The sequence below is a fragment of the Lipotes vexillifer genome, unplaced genomic scaffold (genome assembly GCF_000442215.2).
Source record: "Lipotes vexillifer unplaced genomic scaffold, Lipotes_vexillifer_v1.1 scaffold1154, whole genome shotgun sequence".
Classification (NCBI taxonomy): Eukaryota; Metazoa; Chordata; class Mammalia; order Artiodactyla; family Lipotidae; genus Lipotes; species Lipotes vexillifer.
Window position 1 is genome coordinate 192,903 of NW_006770904.1, and position 21,338 is coordinate 214,240.

The following is a 21,338-nucleotide window of genomic DNA, read 5'->3' on the forward strand; positions in this document are numbered from 1 at the left end:
CTCTTTCCAACTCTGTGCTGGGCAGTGTGTCCGGCCAGAGACAGCCCTGACCGCCCTGAGCCACCAAATACACCACCTGCTCCATTTCAGACCAGCAGCTCGGCTCTTCGGCCTCTCCAGTCTTTGCTGACTAGTTTTGTTTAGTTGGTTGGATGTGCAGTAGGGCTGGGTGACTCTGGCACTCTCCAAATTCTTAAGCACTGACACCTGTGTCACGCGATCTGGCCCTCGATCCTGTGTGACCGCACTGCCATCTCCAGTCATTTCCAAATACGCACATCCTTTCTCCCCATCCAGATGGCAAGATGCTAATGAACAGGGGCCGTGCTTTGTGCTTCTCCCGTGGTCTCCCCAGAGCACGTGGCCTATCACTGGGTGCTTAGAAGTGGTTTAATAACACTTAGCCTGACTAGGGGACAGAGTAACCTCCTCTTAAGTGGCAGCCTTCTACAGGTGGATACAACTTGCATTGGACTGGTATTAACAAGCCCTTCTCTGTATAACACACGTGGCTTGCTTTGGCAACTGTAAAGCAGAGGAAAACATCACCTGTAAACTCCGGAACCTGATTTCTGTGATGGTTTTAGGGGCTTAGCCATCTCATGCATTTTCTGTTGGCCTCTTTACAGCGAACATCTCTGTGCCGTGTAATTCCCAAAGGCATTGCTGTTCTCAGTTATCTGTTCAAGAGACAGAACTAGGTTGAACTATGAGATTGAACCTGGTTCTCCCGGCAGAGTCTTGGGGGCTGATCTGCCAGGTTGTTTGTTTGCTTTTGCTGTGGGTTGGTTCCCACACGTGCTAGTTCGAGGGTAGCACAGGCTGCTTGACGTGCCAGGCAGTGGTAGCTGGTGTGGCCCTGGTGGGAGGGGGCAATGCATGCTTCAGAGCGGTGCTTCCTCCTACTCCCAGTTTGGCCAAAGAATGCTCAGACATTCTTTTCAGGTTTCCTCACCCTTGGCTTACTTTAGATGAGGAGAATAAAGAGCTAAATTCCAGCCATGTGGGAGCTCCCTGCCCTTCTGGACTGAATGCCCCTGTGGGTACCTTCGATTAGGAAAAGATTGTATTCGTTTTTCGTGGACCAGACCCCCTCTTTTGATTACCTTGGCTGAGGAACGCATGCTTGTCACCTCTCATCATCCTTGCCGACTCTGCCTGGGCTCACGTACCGTGGTAGCAGGAGAGAGTGGAGACCAGTAACAGCTAAACAATCCCTAGCAAGTGGTGACTTACTCCCCATGCCGCCCATCCCCAGACAGATTTGTCAGACTGAAAGTTCACCTCTGCTCCTTTCTCCTGCTGCCCGAGAGAGTGTGAAAGGGTCAGGGCACTGTGGGCAAATGCTCCACCAAATCGTGTGGCCAGCAACCTTACAAGAGAAGGAGAATGCCAGGTGACAGCAGAACACAGTCTCAGGTGCAGACCTTCTGGGGGACGTGATGGCCAAGGCTCACTTGATGACAGAGCAAGGGGGGCCATCAGCCTGGGTGTACTCAGTGCTCTGGCACAACTTCTTTCCCAGTTCAGATTTCCCTGGGCTTCTTGTGTGTACAAGTCTTGGTGGCACCGAGACTGCCTGGAATACTGTGAAAGGTGCTGAGCAAACAGCGTGCGTGAGTGCGTGCGTGCGTGCGTGCGTGCTTGTTGTCATAGCAACCCTGTCACGTCCCTCAGACGCTACACTCTCTGAAGCAGACAGGAGCCCAGGGGCTCCTCAGTTGAGGATTTGGTGATGGCCTTGCTCAGAGGAGCCCCATTCACCCCTTCACTGTTGCAACTTCCATGCTTCAAAGAAGGGAGGCAGAGATGCTCAGAGGATGCAGGGCCCTGGACTGTGTGAGCCCAGAAGGGGAGGCAAGATGAGGGGGGGTAGAAAGCAGACCTGTTCTCACTGATTCTGTAGCAAAAGGCTGATTCTCTCACACAAGGGTAAGCACCACTAGGCTAAGACTAACAGGAAGTGGGGGGGGGGGGGTTAAAAATGTTATATAACTGATATCACCAGTCAGATGTGACACTGGCTCTACCTCCCCATGGGTCACACTGGCTGAATGTCATGTTCTGCTAAAATAAGAGTCAACCTGTATGTGTTTTAGTTTGCTGGGGATGCCATAACAAAGTACCATAGACCGGGTGGCTTCAACAACAAAATTTATTTCCTCACGTTCTGGAGGCTAGAAGTCTGAGATCCAGGTGTTGGCAGGGTTGGTGTCTTCTGAGGCCTCTCCCTTGGCTTGTAGATTGCCGCTTTTCCCTGTGTCTGCACGTGGTCCTTTCCTTCTATACACATCTGTGTTCTAATCTCTCCTTCTTATAAGGACACCAGTCATACTGGATTAGGGCCCACCCTCGTGACTTCCTTTACCTTAATGACCTCTTGAAATGACCTCTCTCTCCAAGTACAGTCACATTCTGAGGTACTGGGGGTAAGGACTTCAACATATGAATTTCCAGGGACACAATTTAGCCCCTAACACTTATTAAGGGCTCAGTGGTAGTAGTGGTCCTCACGGCCCTTCCTGTGTCCTGGAACTGTGCTCAGCGCTCTGCCTGGGCCAACTCCTCTAATCCCTGCAGTAGCTCTAAGGTAGCTATGAATATTCCTCCCATTTTACAGATGAGGAAACAGAGGCACAAAGAACTTGAGAAAGCAGCAGAGCTAGAACTGGGCATCCTGGTTCCAAAGCCCATGCGCTGAGCCTCTGTACGCAGCCTCAGAAGCAAAGGCTTAGCCCAGGTCTCTCACTGGACACTGTGCTAGCGTCAGGTGAGACGTCTAATCTCGATTCATTGAGAGAAGAAAATGTCGATGTGCTCTTTTACCCTCAGGCCTGGTTCCTGTCACAGGCTGGGAGGACAGGCCTTCCTCTTGGGGGCCAACCGCTGACCTCTGTGTGGGGGGCAGGATGTCTCCCAGGTGACACTCTGTCCCTGCATCTGAGGAGAACAGGCCGCCCATTGCAACTGGATGAGAACGGACAGCTGGAGTCTCTCTGGGTCCTCCCCTCGTAGTGGAGGAGGCCGGCCGACAGCCAGAGAGGTTTGATTCCTTCAGGGCCTAGAGCCGCTGTTTTCACAGCTGGTGTCTCTGACTTAAGGTGTCCCCTTGCCTGGAACCTTCCTTCCGTTGCCCCTCCTTCCTTCTGGCAGTGCTGGGGGGAAGGACAATGGCTGACAGGGCTACATGTGAACTTGCCTTTTTGTAGGGCGCTGGCTCTTCCTGGGCTTGAGGCTTCATCATACACCTGGGTACGAGGCCCTGGTTACTTTGAAAGCATTTCCCACTGTCTCCTTGAAGTTAAACTGCTGCGCTGTGTGAATAATGATGTGCCCTCCGCTGCCCAGACAGAGCATAAGGGGTGGGGCTGGGGGTAGATAAGGTTTTGGTTTTCAGTGTCAGGGTTGCCAGATGTGTCTTTTTCTCCCACCCCACCCCCCTTCGTCCCTCACTCCTTCTCTTATCTTTTTCATCTTTCATCCAAAGTGGTCAGACCTCCGTTGGTCTATCCTGGGCGTCCCCTGATACGAATTCTGAGCTTTCACATTGTTCCCTGCTTTCCTCCTGCCAGCATACCCTGACTAGCAACCTCCTTTCCACCTTCATTGTTAACTGTCAGAATTTACCAGCACTAGGTAGATGCTCCCTTCCTAAGAGGTCAGATCATCTACGCAAATGCAGCGTGAGCCAGCTGCGGTGTTAAAGCCAGGCCCTGGGCTTCCAGAGAACTGAGTCCAGAGCAGGCCACCCTATCTCAATTGATCGCATCTCTCCAGAGGGCCAAGGAGAACAGTTCGCATCTCTTAGGGCTTTTGGGGGTTTTATTTCCCCGTGCTCCCTGCCTTTCTGACGTCATTTACCTCAGTTGGCCTTGGACCTACCTTCAGAATCCTACGAGGCTTGAAATCTGTATCTTTTTTCAGAAATTCAGCAGATTCTGTTTCATTTCAGTTTCTTTCTCTGTCAAGTTCAAATACTGAAAGGATAGTGTGTGGTAAAGTCCCTTTTAAATTATTTCTTACCTATAAATCTACCCATCTTCCTAACCGTACATGTACATAAAGGTATAACTGGATCGCGGTCACCTAACTTAAGGATGGTTGCTTGATGGCTGGTAGGATTTAGAAGTTACATTTTCCTCTTCAGAGTTTTCTGAGTTAAGTAAAAAAAGCAAAGATAGGAATATGTGTGATTTCTCCCAAAGGCAATAAAGTCACCCCAAAATAAATGAACATTTAAATAAACAAGTGTATCATCCCAACTGAGATGGCCATTGTGCACCGATGGCCAGGAACACACTGAAAGTAGGGGGCCCAAGGCCTGTGCCAGCGCCACTCTGTCTCCTGCTTATTAAATCTTTTGCTTGCTTGTGGCAGGATTTTATTTCAACCCACTGGCCTACTTTTCTTCAGGTCCTAAGTTGTTCACCTGAGCTCCTTTTCATGGCTGCTTTCTATTTTCTCCCTGCCAGGTCACATGGGGAGGTTCTCACAGGCAAATGTACATTTTTACTGGAGGAGAAAGTACCAGTAGAAAAAGTACTTTCTCCTCACAATTAACAGCGTGTTTTGTTTTGTTTTTTTTTTAAAGTGAAATGTGCCCCTTATCAAACTTCTGCTTCAAACCATAGGGAGGAACCAGGGGAAGATTTGGCCTAGCTGCCTGCTGCCCGAGATATGCTGCATGCCGTATTGTGCAGAAAATGTAATTAGGCACAAGAAGACAATCAACCCCGGGTCCTGCCGGAGGAGGAAAGGAAATTAACCTCTGCCTGCCACAGCTGGGGCCCAAGGTCAGGTTCAATTGTGTTCTGACCGGGCAGCTATTTCCTGAGCTGGAAAGCGAATGTGTCAGTTCATAAACATTCTCCACATGGAGACAAACAGTCCGGTGACAGGCCCCGGGCCGCTCTCCCTTCTGCAGTGTTGCATAGGGAAGGGCACGCTTCTCACCTACCTTCACCCGATCACGGTTTTCCTGGGAGCAAAGGCAAGTGCTTGCATCCTCTGGAAGCTGACCCAAGAAAAGAGATTCTTTGAACTTCTGCTCTCTGTTTGGGCAATCTCGGAAAGTCGGTTGGAAGGGTGTGAGGAGGTGAGGGGGGTCGAGTCGGAGTCACCTTATTTATTTCATCACCAGCTACTTTAAACAAAGCGTTTGTGTTTGCAGTTCTCTCCTGATGAAATTCAGTGACTCAGGAAAAGCCATCTGACTAAATCCGGTTGCAACAGTTTATTCTCTGAGCCCCATTTGATCGTAATTTCCCCCCAAATTAATTTCCCCCCAATTTTCCACTTTCGTTTCACTACATAGAGCATCATGGCTACACAGAAGGTGTTTATACAAAAACCCAGTCTCTGCTTTGGAGAAAGTTTGAACTTGGCCATCTTGGACAGTTTTCTTGGCGGTTGTAACAGGGTGTTTCAAAAGCACTCCAAAGAGACAAGACAAAGGGCTTTGTTTTCTTCTTTTTTTTATTTAATTAGTTTATTTTTGGCTGCATTGTGTCTTCATTGCTGCGCGCAGGCTTTCTCTAGTTGCGGTGAGTGGGGGCTACTGTTCGTTGCGGTGTGCGGACTTCTCATCGCGGTGGCTTCTCTTGTTGTGGAGCACAGGCTCTAGGCACACAGGCTTCAGTAGTTGTGGCACGTGGGTTCAGTAGTTGTGGCTCACGGGCTCTAGAGCGCAGGCTCAGTAATTGTGGCTCACGGGCTTCGTTGCTCCGCGGCATGTGGGATCTTCCCAGACCAGGGCTCGAACCCGTATCCCCTGCATTGGCAGGCGGATTCTTAACCACTGCGCCACCAGGGAAGTCCCCAAGGGCTTTGATTTTAATATCATCCTTTATTCAAGTGTCTGGTCATGGAGTGCTGCTCTATTCCAGCCTAGAGTAGGCAGCATATAGAGGGAGGTGGAGACAAAAGAAGGTGATGAGAAAGATGAACCTCTGTAGCCCAGGAGCATGTAATCTAGTCAGGGATGTAAGATTCTTCATCAGTAAGAGAGGTAGGAAGAACCAGAGGCTGGCTGTCCAGAAGGGGAGCCAAAGAGTGAGTGTATTAGTTCAGGGCTCTCTGGAGAAACAGAACCAATTGGAGATATATCTAGATCTATGTCTATCTCTCTCTCTCTAGAGCTCACATTATGGTGTAATTAGACAGTGCCTTGTCTGTCTCCCCATTGACCGCTGGCAGGATCGCATCTTATACACCACGTTACCTCCAGCGCCTAGCACGGGTCTCAGCAAATTATAGATGTAGCACAGACCCCGGCTGCCCCCTCCTCCCCCAGATCAGTTCTTCTCTTCTCTAGTAACAGAACCATTAACTTTCAGCTGGACCCATGTTTGCCAAGAATAAAGAAAGAGATTTATCATAAGGGAATAGGTCATACGATGATGGAGGCTGAGAAGTCCCAAAGCTGTAGTCGGTAAGCTGGAAACCCACTAGAGCCAATGGTGTATGTAGTTCCAGTCCAAGTCCAAAGGCCTGAGAACCAGGGAATCCAATGGTAAGTTCTAGTCTGAAAGCCAACAAACAGCCTTGAGACTCAAGAGGAGCTGATGTTTCAGTTTTAGTTCAAAGGCAGGAAAAGACTGATAGCTCAGACAGTTGGGCAGCAGGAGGTCCTCTTACTTAGCCTTCAGACTGAGGTCTTCAGTTAATTGGATGGGGCCCACCCACATTAGGGAGGGCAATCTGCTTACTCAGTCTACCAGTTCAAATGTTAATCTCATCCAGAAACACCCTTCCAGATACTGCAGGATAAAGTTTGACCTAATGTCAGGGCACCCTGTGGCCCAGTCACATAAAATAACCACCACAGTGGAGTTCTCTGTTATAGGGGTATCATCCTTTCTTTGCTTCAACAAATAAATCCTAAGCACGTAATTTCAGCTACCGTGACCCAGTTCCAAAATAAGTTTCGTTCTCACACAGCAGCCCCTCCAAAAGCAGTCTGACACTCCACACTGTCTAGGCTCCAGGAACCTGTCTTATCACACCACCATCTCTAGGGTGTCGTCCTTGACTGTGTGGCCCAAGATGACCTCACCCTGGTCAGTATTCACACAGGAAGAAGGGAGATGGAGAATTGCACCATGGGAACTTTATATTATATATATTATATGTATAAAATCACTTCTACTCATATCCTATTAGCTAGAACTTAGTCACATGGCCACACTTAACTGCAAGGGAGACTGGGAAATGTAGTTTTTATTCTTAGCAACTGTGGGTCCAGCTAAAAATGCATGGTTCTGTTACTAGAATCTTTGGGGAGAGGGGAGGGACGGCCAGGGCTCTGAGCTACACCTGTGCTTTGCCGAGACCCATGCTCGGCGTTGAAGATAGAGGGGTGTGTAAGATGCTGTCCTGCCAACAGTCAGTGGGGAGACAGACCATGTTGTGTAACAAGTCCTACCACAGGGGTGAACACAGGCAGCCCAGCTAGAACCAGACTGTCAAAGATGGCTTCCCAGTGAGCTGCCATAAATCATTTTAAAGGGCAACTGTGTTAGGCCCAGTGGGTTGAGAGTCCATTTGCTTAAAGCCCAATCTCAGCTGGACTTGTATTTTTGCCGTCTTTGGCAGTCAGAAGTCTGAATTCAGAAGTTGAGGTTCAGATCTTGGTTCTTCATGTCAAATAAAGAGATCCAAAATATCCCAGGAAGCATGAATTAAAAGCAAGTAGGATTCCTTCCCTTTTCTCTCTCTCTCCTTTCTGCCTCCCCCAACACCCCACGTTTGTTTAGTCTAGGATTAGGGAGTTCTGCAGCCCTAGCAGGAACGCAGGCGTCCTTTCTGTGCATGTGAGGCTCCTGCCAGCTTTGCGCAAGATGCCCTTTCAAGGATTTCAGGCTGGGGGCCTGGGGAGGAGTGGTGGGAGCCAGAGCTCTTATGTAATGAGGTGAACAAACAGCATGCGGGCGTTCTGTCTCCCATTAGCCGGAGAGGCATTTTATTTCCACTAGAAATGGGAGCAGATGTGAAAGCAATTAGTGTTAGTGGGTTTACAGTGATGTCCCTGGAGCCAGCAAAATCCTGAGGCCAGGTGGCTGTGCTTTCCTGGTTTCTTGTTCAGAGAACATTCGTGAGTTATTTCCACCCCTGCCCATCCCACCTCCTGCCAAAAAGACCCAAAATATCGCAGTTGGGAGAACATAATATTCCTTGAAGAGCAGAAGCAGTACGCCTGTTCTTTGGAGATGGAGAAGCTGCCTCAGAAGCTGGGGAAGGGAGGTCAGGAGTAGCTGGAAAATCCTCGCCCCAGGACCCTTCGGGCCACCGCTGAGTGGGGGCCTGAGCTTGAAGCAGATTTAAATATTAGGAGTGGTGCTCTCTCAACCCCTCCTGCTCTTCCTTGCTTTTTCTTCAATCCTGTCCTGTGCCACCCCCAATATGCCTGGAATAGGGAGGGTGGAAGTAGAACCCACGGCAGAAAAGGAAGCCCTGAGTATCTTCTCCCACTCCTGCACTGGAATCACGTGATCTCAGTTTCACTCCATCTCAAACTTCAACATGACCACCGTCACCACCGTGACCGCCAAAGCCCCAGAATCTGCCACTTCAGTAGTTTCTAATGTCAATGTTCTTTTCCCGTAGACCCCCACTTCTTCCTCTAAGGTCTTACAGCTCATGGTTTGTCATTGGTTTTCTACATCTGCGCCGTCCAGTTCGCAAGCTGCTGGCCAACCGTGGCTATTGAGCAAATGTAGCCGTTCCAAATTGAGATGTACTCTAAATGTAAAATACACACCGGATTTCAAGCACTTAGTTTGAAAGAAGAATATAAAATATGGTTTGGTTTTTTTTTTTACTTTTTTCATGTGATTATTACAAAATTTAAAATTATGCAAGTGACTTGCATTTGTAGCTTGCATGATATTTCTGCTGGGACAGTGCTGGTCTATGTTTTAAAATATTTTAGCACCATATTTTTTAAGTTATTGAAAATATTAAAAAGAGCCTTAAAACCTTCCAAAATTTTGTCTTTTTTAAGAAAAAAAAAAAAAAAGAAGAGACTCTCCAAACACTTGTAAGAAGAAAGTTAGGTAGCCAACAAGGATTTCACAGCATTTGAGATAGAGGGTAGAAACAGTCATCTTCAGGAACCAGACTAGGATGTAAACAAGTGAGATATGCCTGAGGTTATACAATAAGGAATGGTTGGGCTTGTGGGTCCCTGGAAGGAGGTGCCCCATGTAAAGGCATCCACATTCAAAACTTTTAAATGCTGGTTCCTCCATAAGCAATGTCTTCAGGTGGAATTTGACCCAGAGGACTCCAGCATGCTACTCTTGGGACCTTTGAAACAAACTGTTTTACACTACAGATCCCAGGAAAATTACCCATTGTAGAGAATTCACACCAAGCTTTGTAAATTGGAATTTCTTTTTTAAATCTGGAAATGGCATTTTACATTTTGCACCCAAGTCCATACATAGGCTTCACTCTGTAGCTGACATGTTCCTTTACTAAGAACATGGCTAACAGTGAGCTCACATAGACTGAGTTCACGTTCTGGGAGACGTCAGTGTTGGCTCATATAGTTCTTGTAACAGCCTCATGAGGCTGATTGTATCTTCATTTTCGTTGAAACGAAGCAAAATTAAGCTGTCCACTTGGCCATAATAAGGAAGTGGCAGACTGAGGTTCAAGTCCATGGAGTTTGGATGCCACGGTCGTAACCTACTAACACAAGGTCTCAAAGTTTTACTCCTGTGTTTTCTTCTAAAAGTTTTATAATTTTAGCTTTTACACTTAGGGCTTTGATTCATTTTGAGTTAATTTTTGCATATGGCATGAAGTAAAGGTCCGACTTCATTCTTTTGCATATGGATATCCAGTTTCAGACATCACTTGTTGAAAAGACTATTCCTTCCCCATTGAATGGTCTTGGCACCATTGTTGAAAACCAATTAGCCATAAGCGTGAGGGTTTATTTCTGAATTCTCAATTCTAAATATTTCATTGATCTATTCGTCTATCCTCATGCCAGCACCACACCATCCTGATTACTGTAGCCTTAAGTTTGAAATCATAAGGTGTTCGTCTTCTAACTTTGTTTTCTTTCAAGATCGTTTTTGCTATTCTGGGTGCATTTCTGTATGAATTTTAGGATCAGCTTATCCATTTGTAAAAAATAAAAGGGGTGGGTGGGCAGCTGGACTTTTGATAGAAATTGTGTTGAATCTGTAGATCAACAGATTGGGTAGTATCACATCTTAACAATATTAGATCTTCTGATCCATGAACATAGGATATCTTTCCAAATATGTAAGTCTTCTCTAATTTCTTTCAGCAATTTTTTTGAGTTTTCAGAGTACAAGTTTTGCATTTCTTAAATATATTTCTAAGTAACGAAAAACCCAAACAACTTTCTGGCCAACCCAATATTTTATCCTTTTTGGTGCTGTTATTAATGGACTTGTTTTCCTAATTTAATTTTCAGATTATTCATTTTTCTGCAAAACTTTAAATATTTAAATACCATCCAAAATACTAATATGACATTCCACGTGTTGTAAATACCTAAGTTAGCATGTGTTAGTTCTCTTCCTTTCTTCCTTCCTTCCTCCCTCCCTCTCTTTCCAATTAGCCACCAGGCCACTATTGGACCCATAACAATTAACAAGAATTCCTTGCTCTCATTCACTACACAACCCAGATTCACATCTCTTTGACTGTCTCTAGAGTGTCTTCTCATGGTTGGCCTTCTCAAATCAGGATCCAAACAAGCCCTCCCCTTAAACCTGGCAATGATATCTTTCAAGTAAGTCCCCTTCATTTTCTAATGGCTCCTCTTTTCTCTTTTTTGTGCATTGAGGATTTAAATTTATATAATTCAGGCACAGTGAGTCTCTGACCTCATACAAAGCTAACATCTACAGTCAGATAATCCTCATTAACTGGAATCAGAATCCTCCTGCTTCATTTCAGATAAAAAAATTTGAAACATAGAATTATTTCCTCTGGCAGTAGGTCCATTGGTCTGCACAGTGTATGATGCTGTTGTTAACTCTCCAAGCACCTGCCGAGGAGAAATAATCTCTGCTGAAGATACTGGACACACCACCATTGTTTCCTATCCCCACCCCCCCATACTTGAGCAACAAAGACTAATTGTTCTAAGGAGCGACAAAGAAGGCTCTCACTCTTCTCAGTTTATTTAATAGGGTGGAGAGCTAGATTCCCCCAGCCCTGCGGGAGAGTTGCTCACTCAGGGTCCCTTGTGTTCCCATTTCTCATCCCTGGCCTCCAGTCATCAGATGTGATTTCCTCTCTGTTCTTCCAAGATTCTTCCCTCTTCTCATCATTTAAAATGTTTACCTGGAAGCGAGACACAAGTCTGCAATTAGGATCAAACCTGGGCTTACACGTGGAAAAACCCCTTAAGAGTTTTTACATGGCATGTGCCTAAAAAAAAAAATCCCACTTTTGTGTTTTTTCCATTGGCAGCAATTCATTCTGACAAAGTGTGCTCTTTTCATCACTATATGCTTGTGGATTACTCTTAACTCATATTTTTCTTGCAGGGGAGGCATTAAAAATACTTCCCCTCCAGGGTGGCCAGACACCAGCCCATCAGCCCGGAAGCCACCTTACAACTGGAATAGGGTTTTGTCTGTGTAGCTGCCAACCTTCAAGTTGCTGGACCTTGGGGAGGTGGGAGGGCGTCCGGGATGGGAGATGCTCAGAAATCTCAGGGCAGAGGCTATTGACCAACTGATAAATACACGTTTTAATTTTTTTTCCACCTCTAATTGGTTGAGTACTGGCTAAATCTTGGCCCCAGCATTGTGCACGTTTCTGCGTAATAGCCTGTGCTGTGTCCATTCTAGAGCTTCCGCCTTCCATCAAATCTTTACTCTCTCCCCAGTATATCAGAAGACCAGAGGTCTCTCCTTTTAAAAACAAAACTCAGCATTCTCATGGTTTCATAGATAATAATCCCTTTAGGGTGGAACTCAGCTTCTTAGTGATTACGTGATTTACTATGGAGGATTTTAGAAGGAGAAACAATGCATTGGCCCCCTCGAAAGGGAACATGCCATCAAAGACATCAGACACCTCTCTCTCTCTTTCTCTTTCTCTCTCTCTCTCTCTGCCCCTTTCTGTTTCTCTCTCTCTTTACTTCATGGAGGTATACTTTATATACAATAAAATGCACTCGTTTTACGTGTATAGTTTGATGAGTTTTAATAAACGTATATACCCATGTAACACCACCCCAGTCTCAGGGTGTAGAATATTTCCATCATTGCAGAAAGTTTCCTGAGTTTATCTTGGGGTTCATACTCTACCCTCCCAGCCTCAGCCCTGTACCCACTGCTGTGCTTTCTGTCATGATAGCTTACTTTGCCTATTGAACAAATCTCATAGAAATAGAGTCATAGAGCATGGGCCTTTTTCCATCTGGCTTCTTGCACTCAGTGTAGCATGTCTCAGATTTCTCCACATTGCTGCATGTCTCAGCAGCTCATTTGTTTTTCTTGCTGAGTAGATTCCATTTTATGGATGTACCACAATTCCTTTATCCATTCAGCTGCTAATGGACATTTGGGTTGTTTCCAGTTTGGGGCTTTCATAAATAAAACTGCTATGAACGTTCATGTTCGTTTTTTTTTTTCATTTTTTAAGCAGAGGTCTTCTTAGAAGCCCATATGATTTTAAATTTTTATTTATTTATTTATTTATGGCTGTGTTGGGTCTTCGTTTCTGTGCGAGGGCTTTCTCTAGTTGTGGCAAGCGGGGGCCACACTTCATCGCAGTGCGCGGGCCTCTCACTATCGCGGCCTCTCTTGTTGCGGAGCACAGGCTCCAGACGCGCAGGCTCGGTAATTGTGGCTCACGGGCCTAGTTGCTCCGCGGCATGTGGGATCCTCCCAGACCAGGGCTCGAACCCATGTGCCCTGCATTGGCAGGCAGATTCTCAACCACTGCGCCACTGGGGAAGCCCCATGTTCAGGGGTTTTTGTTTTTATTTCTCCTCAGTACATTTCTAGGAATGGAGTTGCTGGGCTTTAGGGTCGATATATGTGGGGGGTTTTAAGTACATATTTTAAATTTTTATTTTATTTATATTTATTTTTTTTGGCTGCATTGAGTCTTCGTTGCTGCACGTGGGCTTTCTCTAGTTGCACTGAGCGGGAGCCACTCTTCGTTGCGGTGCGCGGGCTTCTCATTGTGGCGGCTTCTCCCATTGCAGAGCGCAGGCTCAGTAGTTGTGGCACGCAGCCTCAGTAGCTGTGGTGCACTGGCTTATTTGCTCTGTGGCGTGTGGGATCCTCCCGGACCAGGGCTCGAACCCGTGTACCGTGCACTGGCAGGTGGATTCTTAACCACTGTGCCACCAGGGAAACCCTCGATATATGTTTTACATTCTTAAAAATCTGCCTGTTTCCCAAAGTGCCTGTATAGCCCTTTTCTTTTAAATGCCCAACATTATTATTAACTAGCTCGTGTTTTGTGCTAGAAGAAATAAAGAGAACGAGCAGAGTCAACTGGTGTCCGTAGCATATTTGTCAATAGAGAGGCTTTTTACAAAGACCCTGAGCCCCTGAATGGCCCTCGATGGTTCCTGTTCTGGGGTGCTGCTCTGAACCCTGGCTGGCCTGAACCCTGGCTGGCAGGAAAGAGAAGGCGCCATTGACTGAGAAGCACAGGAGGGCTAAGTTTTATATATACATAGATAGATAGATAGATGTGTGTGTGTATATGTATGTATATGTATATATGTGTATATATATATATATATACACATACATACACACGTAACATTATATAATATATAATAGTATATAACATATATTACATATACTGTATATTATATATAATACATAATATTATATAACACGTGTTATATATACTGTATATGGTATATGGTGTTATATAACATCATGTATGTTATATATACTATATATAATATGTATAATAAATATTATATCACATAATTTATCACAATACAGTAACTAACATGATACAGCTAGTGGCTAGCTGTGCCAGGAGTCAAACACAGCTATGAAGGCTCCAGTGTTGGCCCTTTTCCCTAAACTCGGCTTCTCAGACTTTCTTCTGAGTTATTTGTTGAGAAAAGGGAGTACAGACTTAAGGAGACAGAGTATCTGGGGACGTGGCCTATAGTCGGAAATTTCTTCTTCTAAAACTTAATGCGGAATTTGTATTTGGTTCCACATGTGTCTGTGTTTATTTTAATATAAAATATACTTAACATAAAAATGTTCACCCCTTGGGACTTCCCTGGTGGCGCAGCAGTTAGGAATCCGCCTGGCAATGCAGGTGATGCGGGTTCGAGCCCTGGTCTGGGAAGATACCACATGCCGCGGAGCAACTAAGCCCGTGTGCCACAACTACTGAAGCCCACAGGCCTAGAGCCTGTGCTCTGCAACAAGAGAAGCCACTGCAATAAGCCTGCGCGCCACAAAGAAGTGTAACTCCTGGTCACCACAACTAGGGAAAGCCTGTGCACAGCAATGAAGACCCAACGCAACCAAAAATAAAATAAATAAATAATTTTTTAAAAGATTCCCTATATTAAAAAAAAAAAAAAATCACCCCCGCCCCCACCACCCAATGGTCAAGTCAAAACACTCCAGGGGGATGCACGTGGGCCGGTGTGTCCCGACACACCCACCGCAGGACACCACCGTCTTCTCACGACTGCTAGGGCTGAATTGCTGTCTGGCCAAGTATATTTCCTGTTCCCCACCTGCTCTCCTGTTTTGCGTTGGCTTCTGACCTGGCGGATGGAGGCAAACGTTTGACCTGCCAGGTGCTGTCAGGGCCCTCGGTCTCTCCCGTGGTCCCCCTCTGGGTTTTATGATATGTTCTGTCTCCCATCCTTCTGGGTATGGCAGGGGCTGCCCCCGAGATGAGGCAGGGCCTGGGAAGTGAGGAAGTGAAAGCAGGTAGTGACAGTCCAGATGAATTTCTCACAGCAGGCTGGCTGTCCTCCGATGGAGAGCAGAGGGACCTGAAGCCAGACACCCCTTTTCCCTTTGAGGCCAGCTTCCGCGGGGCTCCACAGTCCCCAGTCACTGCTGGATTCTCCCCTGAGGAATTCTCCCCGGTCACTGCTGCGAGCTTGCGAAGTGACGGTCACGGGTGCCCTTGCCTTTCCCTGAGCACTTTCCTCACCAGGCCTCTCTGTGCTCTGAAGGTGTGGGTCTTCCAGTGCATCACTGCACTCCTGTGATCACTGCCACTCCAGAACTTTTTCCCTCCTTCTGGGAGGTAAATATCCCTCCCTCTGACATGAAACATCTGGTGTGTGAGTCTCCTATGGCTGCTGTAATAAATGATGACAGTCCTAGTGGCTTAAAATAATACAGAGTTATTCTCAGAGGTGAGAAATGTGAATTCAAGGTGCTGGCAGGGCTGCGCTCCTTCTAGAAGCTTCAGGGGAGAATCCTTTTCCTTATGTTTTCCGGCTTCTAGAAGCTGCCTTGGCTGTGTTTCTTGTTGATGATGTTCTCACATCACTCCAACCTCTAGCTTTTGTGACGCGTCCCCTACCACCCATTCTGATCTCTTTCCTCCTTCTGATAAGGACCCTGTGATTACATCAGGCCCACCTGGATAATCCAGGCTAATCTCCCACCTCTAGATCCTTAACTTCGTCATATCTGCCAAGTCCCTTTTGCCATCATATAAGACAGCGTTCACAGATTCTGGGGATTGGGATGTTGACCTTCAACCTACCACCACAGGGGACATGGAATCTTTAGCACCCACTCTTGGGAAAGGCCACCTGTCCTGTAGGGGACAGTGCTGCTGGTACAGCTAGCAGACACTCAGCGTGGCACTCACGTTGAGAGGCGCATTTGAAAGAGGGTGGCCACTCAGACCAGAGTTCAAATTCTGACCCTCTTGTTGTAGTGAAGTTGTGACCTCTAGCAGGTCAAATATACTACCTCTGAGGCTCGTTTCCTCATCTGTAAAATGCAGGCGGTAACCTAACTTTGCAGGAAAGATCAAAGATAAAGCATCTAGCACTGTGGCTGCAAAGAGTAGGTGCTCAATAAATGATGCCTATAATTATTTGGAGAATTTCTAGTGAACTACCTAGAAGTGGGACTGATACAGTTCCCCAGCTTAGTTTGCACGTCGGGTGCTTTCATAGATACGTCTGTGGTTGTGAAAAACATACTAAACATACAAATGCTGTTCCCCAGGCTCCCAAATTCTAAATCGTCTTCTGCAAGTTTGAAAAGGGCAGGCGATGGTGACCTCCTAGGATTACCTTCCTGCATCCCCCTCTGCCTGCCCTTCTCACCCCAGACTCAGTGACCGGCACGTTTAGTCCCAGGATCAGATCTTTTTGGAATGAATGAACCCCAAGCTGGGCCTGGAATTGTCCCAGCCGCTCAGACCAGGGATAACACAAGCCAGAGGGGGCGCTCCCAAGGGAAGGCCCCCAGCTTCCCCTGTTCATGGCTGAGGACTCACTCAGGTGGGAGTGATGCTGGCTGGTATTTATGCCCAAGAAGTTTCTTTTTAGTGGGGAGCAAAGACCAGAGAGCTCAGGAAGGCTATCCCAGTGACAGTGGCTTCTGGATCCTTTATTGCTCATTTATGAGTGAGGACTGATAGCTGGGCACTTTACATGTTATCTTTATTTGCTCCTCATGATATGACTGCCTGCATTTTGCTGATGAGGAAGCTGAACCCCTGAGAGGCTAACGCTCTTATCTGAGTTCGCACAGCAACTAAAGGGCAGGCCTGGCGTCTGCCCAACTTCTAAGCCGACCAGCCCGTGACACCACAGTCTCTGAATTTCTGGATAACTCATGAATCTCTTGTATTACAGGAAAGGAAAAACAAGATTCCCCTTTCAGAGGCCAGCCACGATATGAGAGTTTTATCGAGTGATTTATAGGCTTGTTATCGTGTACCCAGTGCCTCTTGGTAGAGGGCCCTGTCCAAGGCCCAGCTGTCACACTGCTGGATGTGCCCATGACCCTCCCTCCTGAAGCTTAGGCCCCTACCTCCATCCAAAGGACATTGTAAGGGTTTTGTTTTTTTTTTTCCTTTTCAAACAAAAATTGTAATTTTATCTATTCATTTTAAAATTTGTAATGCACTCACTGAGTTTAAAATTCAAAGAGAACAAAAGCAGACATGCTGAAAAGCCCCCCTCCCATTTCTTGCTCTGAGCCACCCATTTCCTACCCAGAGGCACCCAGCGTTACTGGTTATCAGTGTTCCCTTCCAGAGATATTTTACATAAATACAAGCAAATATACATTTATTCTTTGCCTTCTATACAGATGGTAATATAGCAGGCACGTTTTTCTGCCCCTTGCCCTTTTTGTATAACTTTCCATATCATATATGAAGAGCTTTCTCATTTTTATGTGAAAACAAAATTTACATAGAATCATGAAAAAGATCATGTTTAATGATAAAGTAAATCTTTTAAAAACAGTTTATATACTTATTTATCAGTTAGCTAGCTAGCAAAATACCTATACATTATTCCTTTAAGAAACTGTCCAAGGAAAATAATGTACTATTCTTGTAGCGTCTAAATTAATTTGAATAAGTAATGATGCCTACACACACAAAAAAGTTGTTTTGAATCAATTTTTTAAAAAATTTTGAAACTCAAGCAGCACGAGTTGGCATTATTATAAAGAAATGCTTCAGTAAGTTCTGGTGTCACCAGATTCCAGAGAAATGAGAGAGGCATGTGTTTGGGGGGAACCCCATTGCTCCACCTGGATGGAGAGCCTTGATGCCACTGTGTTCCTGCAGGGCTGCATGGGACTGGTCCGTGGGGGCCTGTCGGCAAAGATGGTGAGCCAGGGAGTATGGCCCCACAAAGCCCGTGTCACTTCTTTTCTTCCCTGGAAAGCTCCCTGACTTCATTTCTCCTACCTATCCACCTCATCTACTTACCCTGTCTCCCCCAGTATGAAATGAGTCAATTATCTGAGAGGACCCAGGGCCAAAACACACTGAAGCAATTTTTTGTTTGAATTGAAGTGTAATTGATTTACAATGTTGTGTTAGTTTCAGGTGTACAGCACAGTGATTCGGTTATACACACACACACACACACACACACACACACGCACATATACATACATATATCCTTTTTCATATTCTTTTCCGTTATAATTTATTACAAGATATTGAATACAGTTCCTTGTCCTATATAGTAGGACCTTGTTGCTTACCTGTTTTATATATAGTAGTTTGTGTCAGCTAATCCCAAGCTCCTAATTTATGCCCCCCTCCCTCCCCTTTGGTAACCATAAATTTGTTCTCTATGTCTGTGAGCCTGTTTCCGTTCTGTAAATAAGTTCATTTGTGCCATATTTTAGATTTCGCATAGAAGTGATGTCATATGATATTTGTCTTTCTCTGTCTGACTTCGTTTGATGATCTCTAGGTCCATCCATGTTGCTGCACATGGCATTATTTCATTCTTTTTGAGTAGTATTCCATTGTGAATATATACACCACATCTTCTTTATCCATTCATCTGTCGATGGACATTTAGGTTGCTTTGATGTCAGAAGGAGCAGTTCGTAATGAGGATGGAAGTACGCTGCATACCTGGTCAGCAGAGTTGTTTTGCTTCCCACCCCCGCCAGCCTCCCACCCCAGAGTTGTTTCTGGTCTAACAAATTTCAGAACCTCAAGTAGTTATCTACAAGACGTGAGCAATGGGCCAGCCTGTTCCCCAGCTGTCTACTAAAAGTAACTGTTTATAACCATTTTAAAGAAACTCCACAACATCCCTTGGTACAATAACATGACCATCATTACTGTTTATTGAGCACTTACTATGTTCCAGACTCTGTGCTAAGTTTTTAAGATGATTCTTACAACTCTCCAATGAAGCTGGTACTCTTTTTAGCCCCATTTTACAGACGAAGAAGTTGAGGCTTACGGGCATGAAGTTACTTGTGCAAATAAGTGGTAGAGCTCTGAGGTCAGACTCAGTCCTTGGTCTGGCGCCCCTACATGTGACCTTCATCAGTATTCTTTGCTGAAGCTTCACTGGTGTCATCAGGAAGTTTCAGCCAAGATTACTGAAATTTAACTCCAATTGTCATCTTTTGCCTTCAAGGAGACAAGCACAAAGAAAATCTAATGTTCATCATCCTCTGTAAAAATAACCCTTTATATCCTTGAAAACCATAATTAAGTATCCTTTCAAACTTACTTCCTCTGAATTCTTTCCTCCTCCTCCCTTGGGTTAATTTCAAGGAGTAAAAGGATTTATTGAAGATGGTTATTGTGCTAGGCCATTGGAGGACACCAGGAAATAGAGATGGTTCCTGGTTGTTCCAAAGGTTTCACTGGTTGGTTAATAATAGCACTTATTAAGCACTTACTGTGCCAGGCACTGTGTGAAATAGCTTACATGCATTGTCTCGTTTAATCCTCATAACAATCTTTTAAGGTAGATCCTGTTGTTACCCACATTTTATATAAACTGAAGCCCAGAAGGTTTGGGGGAATCTTGCTTACAGTTGTAGAATTCACAGATGGTTGGCAGCTTCAATATTACACGTGAAAATATGGCTAAGGATCCCAGATGTTATATAATGAAGGTTCAGAAAGATATACCTGATGCAGGCAGCAAATTAGAGGTGGAGAGATACCTGAGGCTTGGAGTCCTCAGGAAAGATGTCTCAGAGGAGACGGCACTTAAGTTGGACCTTGGAGGCGGGGTTGGCACAGTGGAGACTGGAGAGGAAGGGGGCAAAGGTCTGAGGGTGGGAGAGTGTACGGTGAGGCTGAACCTGCTTGAACTTGAGGACTTAGCAGAGGGGAAGTAAAGAATCCCTTTAGAGGGATAAATCATGGCCAAGGCATGGGAAGCCTCAAAGGCCATACGATGGGCGATGGCAAAGATTACGTTTCTAAACAGGAGGGGCGTGTGTGTGTGTGTGTGTGTGTGTGTGTGTGTGTGTGTGCGTGTGAGAGAGAGAGAGAGAGAGAGAGAGAGAGAGAGAGAGAGATGCGTATGATTGGAAAAGACTAATAGTAAGATAGATTGGAAAAGGGCTGTTAAACATTTTTTAAAGCCACTGTATTGACACAGTATGGACCTTTAAAAAATTGATTGCTTATCAGCAGTTGGCAAAAGCTCCTCTATTTGAATTTTGCAGTGAGTCGTTTAGATGTCCAGTTGCTGAGAGTTTTTCTAAACAGTTTACCAAACCTCTTTCATTTCAGCTCATTCAACCTAAAGGTGTGTGTGCAATGGAGGTTGGGCAGCATGTGCTCTGCAACGTGTCCTTGAGTGCTTTTGCACCCCTGAATTGTAGCTTCTAGAAGGACTAAAGTGCTCTCCTTCCTTGAGGCCGTGTGGAGGGCCAGCTGCAGCACCACAGGGAGCCCTGACTTAGCACCAGAGCCCCTCTGGCCCCCCATCTTCTCTCTATGCCCCCCAAATAAATGCAGATTTGTGATTCGCTTAGCAAGTCACGGTATAAAGAATGTTATACTTGGACCCCCCCCCCCCATGGAACATCTAGTCCAAATACTAGCTGTCTCTCTTCTCTCCAACATGCTTTACTATAAAGGGGGAAAGGTTGGATCACTGGGGGATTGTTCCAGTGTCATTGATTCCTTGGAGATTGGCGCAATCATTAATGGCTCAAAGAGGAACTGTATTAGAGAAACCTTTTGCTGATGGAGAGGGTGCTTGCAACTTGTATTTATTGTGTGTGTGCCTGTGTAACAGGGTGCTTAACGTTGCTTTAAAAACCATCAAGACAGGAACACACAGAAGCATACGGGGCGAGGGTGGTGACTGGCAAGTCGAATCTCTGCTGGGGCACTGAGGAATGAGATCTAGGCTGGGGCTGGGGATGGAAAACAGACTTGCAACTATTTTGCATTTTTAACAAGCACTTCCCAGACTTCTTAACCCTAGAATCCTTTTCTCGTGCATGGCAGGGCGATGAACACCCTGTGGGGCGAGTGTTCCTCAGAAGAGGGGCTTCAGCCCAGCCCCTCACTTTGTGGATGAGGGAATGCACAGGGTCAGAGTTGGGGCCGGGGCATGGGTACAGGATCCGCAGGAAGTCTCCACCTCCTGTCCCCGGCCTCGTGCCCACAGATACTGATTACTCTGATAGCGAGGTGTGTGTGGAGCGGGACACTGCCTGTTAAAAACCACCAGGCAGGGGCTTCCCTGGTGGCGCAGTGGTTGGGAGTCTGCCTGCCGATGCAGGGGATGCGGGTTCGTGCCCCGGTCCGGGAAGATCCCACACGCCGCGGAGCGGCTGGGCCCGTGAGCCATGGCCGCTGAGCCTGCGCGTCCAGAGCCTGTGCTCCGCAGCGGGAGAGGC

The 21,338-nt window shown here is 46.1% G+C and overlaps 1 protein-coding gene across 2 annotated transcripts in view; it reads left to right on the forward strand.

The window, feature by feature from the left end:
* Nucleotides 1-21,338, forward strand: part of GFOD1 (Gfo/Idh/MocA-like oxidoreductase domain containing 1) — a 99,777-nt gene that overhangs the window by 59,453 nt on the left and 18,986 nt on the right. The window contains exon 1 of one of the 2 annotated variants that reach the window (XM_007446410.1): nucleotides 4,916-5,085. The exons of the other annotated variant lie outside the window; for it this stretch is intronic. The gene's annotated coding sequence lies outside the window, so the exon portion shown is untranslated. Of the gene's footprint in view, nucleotides 1-4,915; nucleotides 5,086-21,338 lie in introns of those variants that run through there. 2 annotated transcript variants of the gene reach the window in all.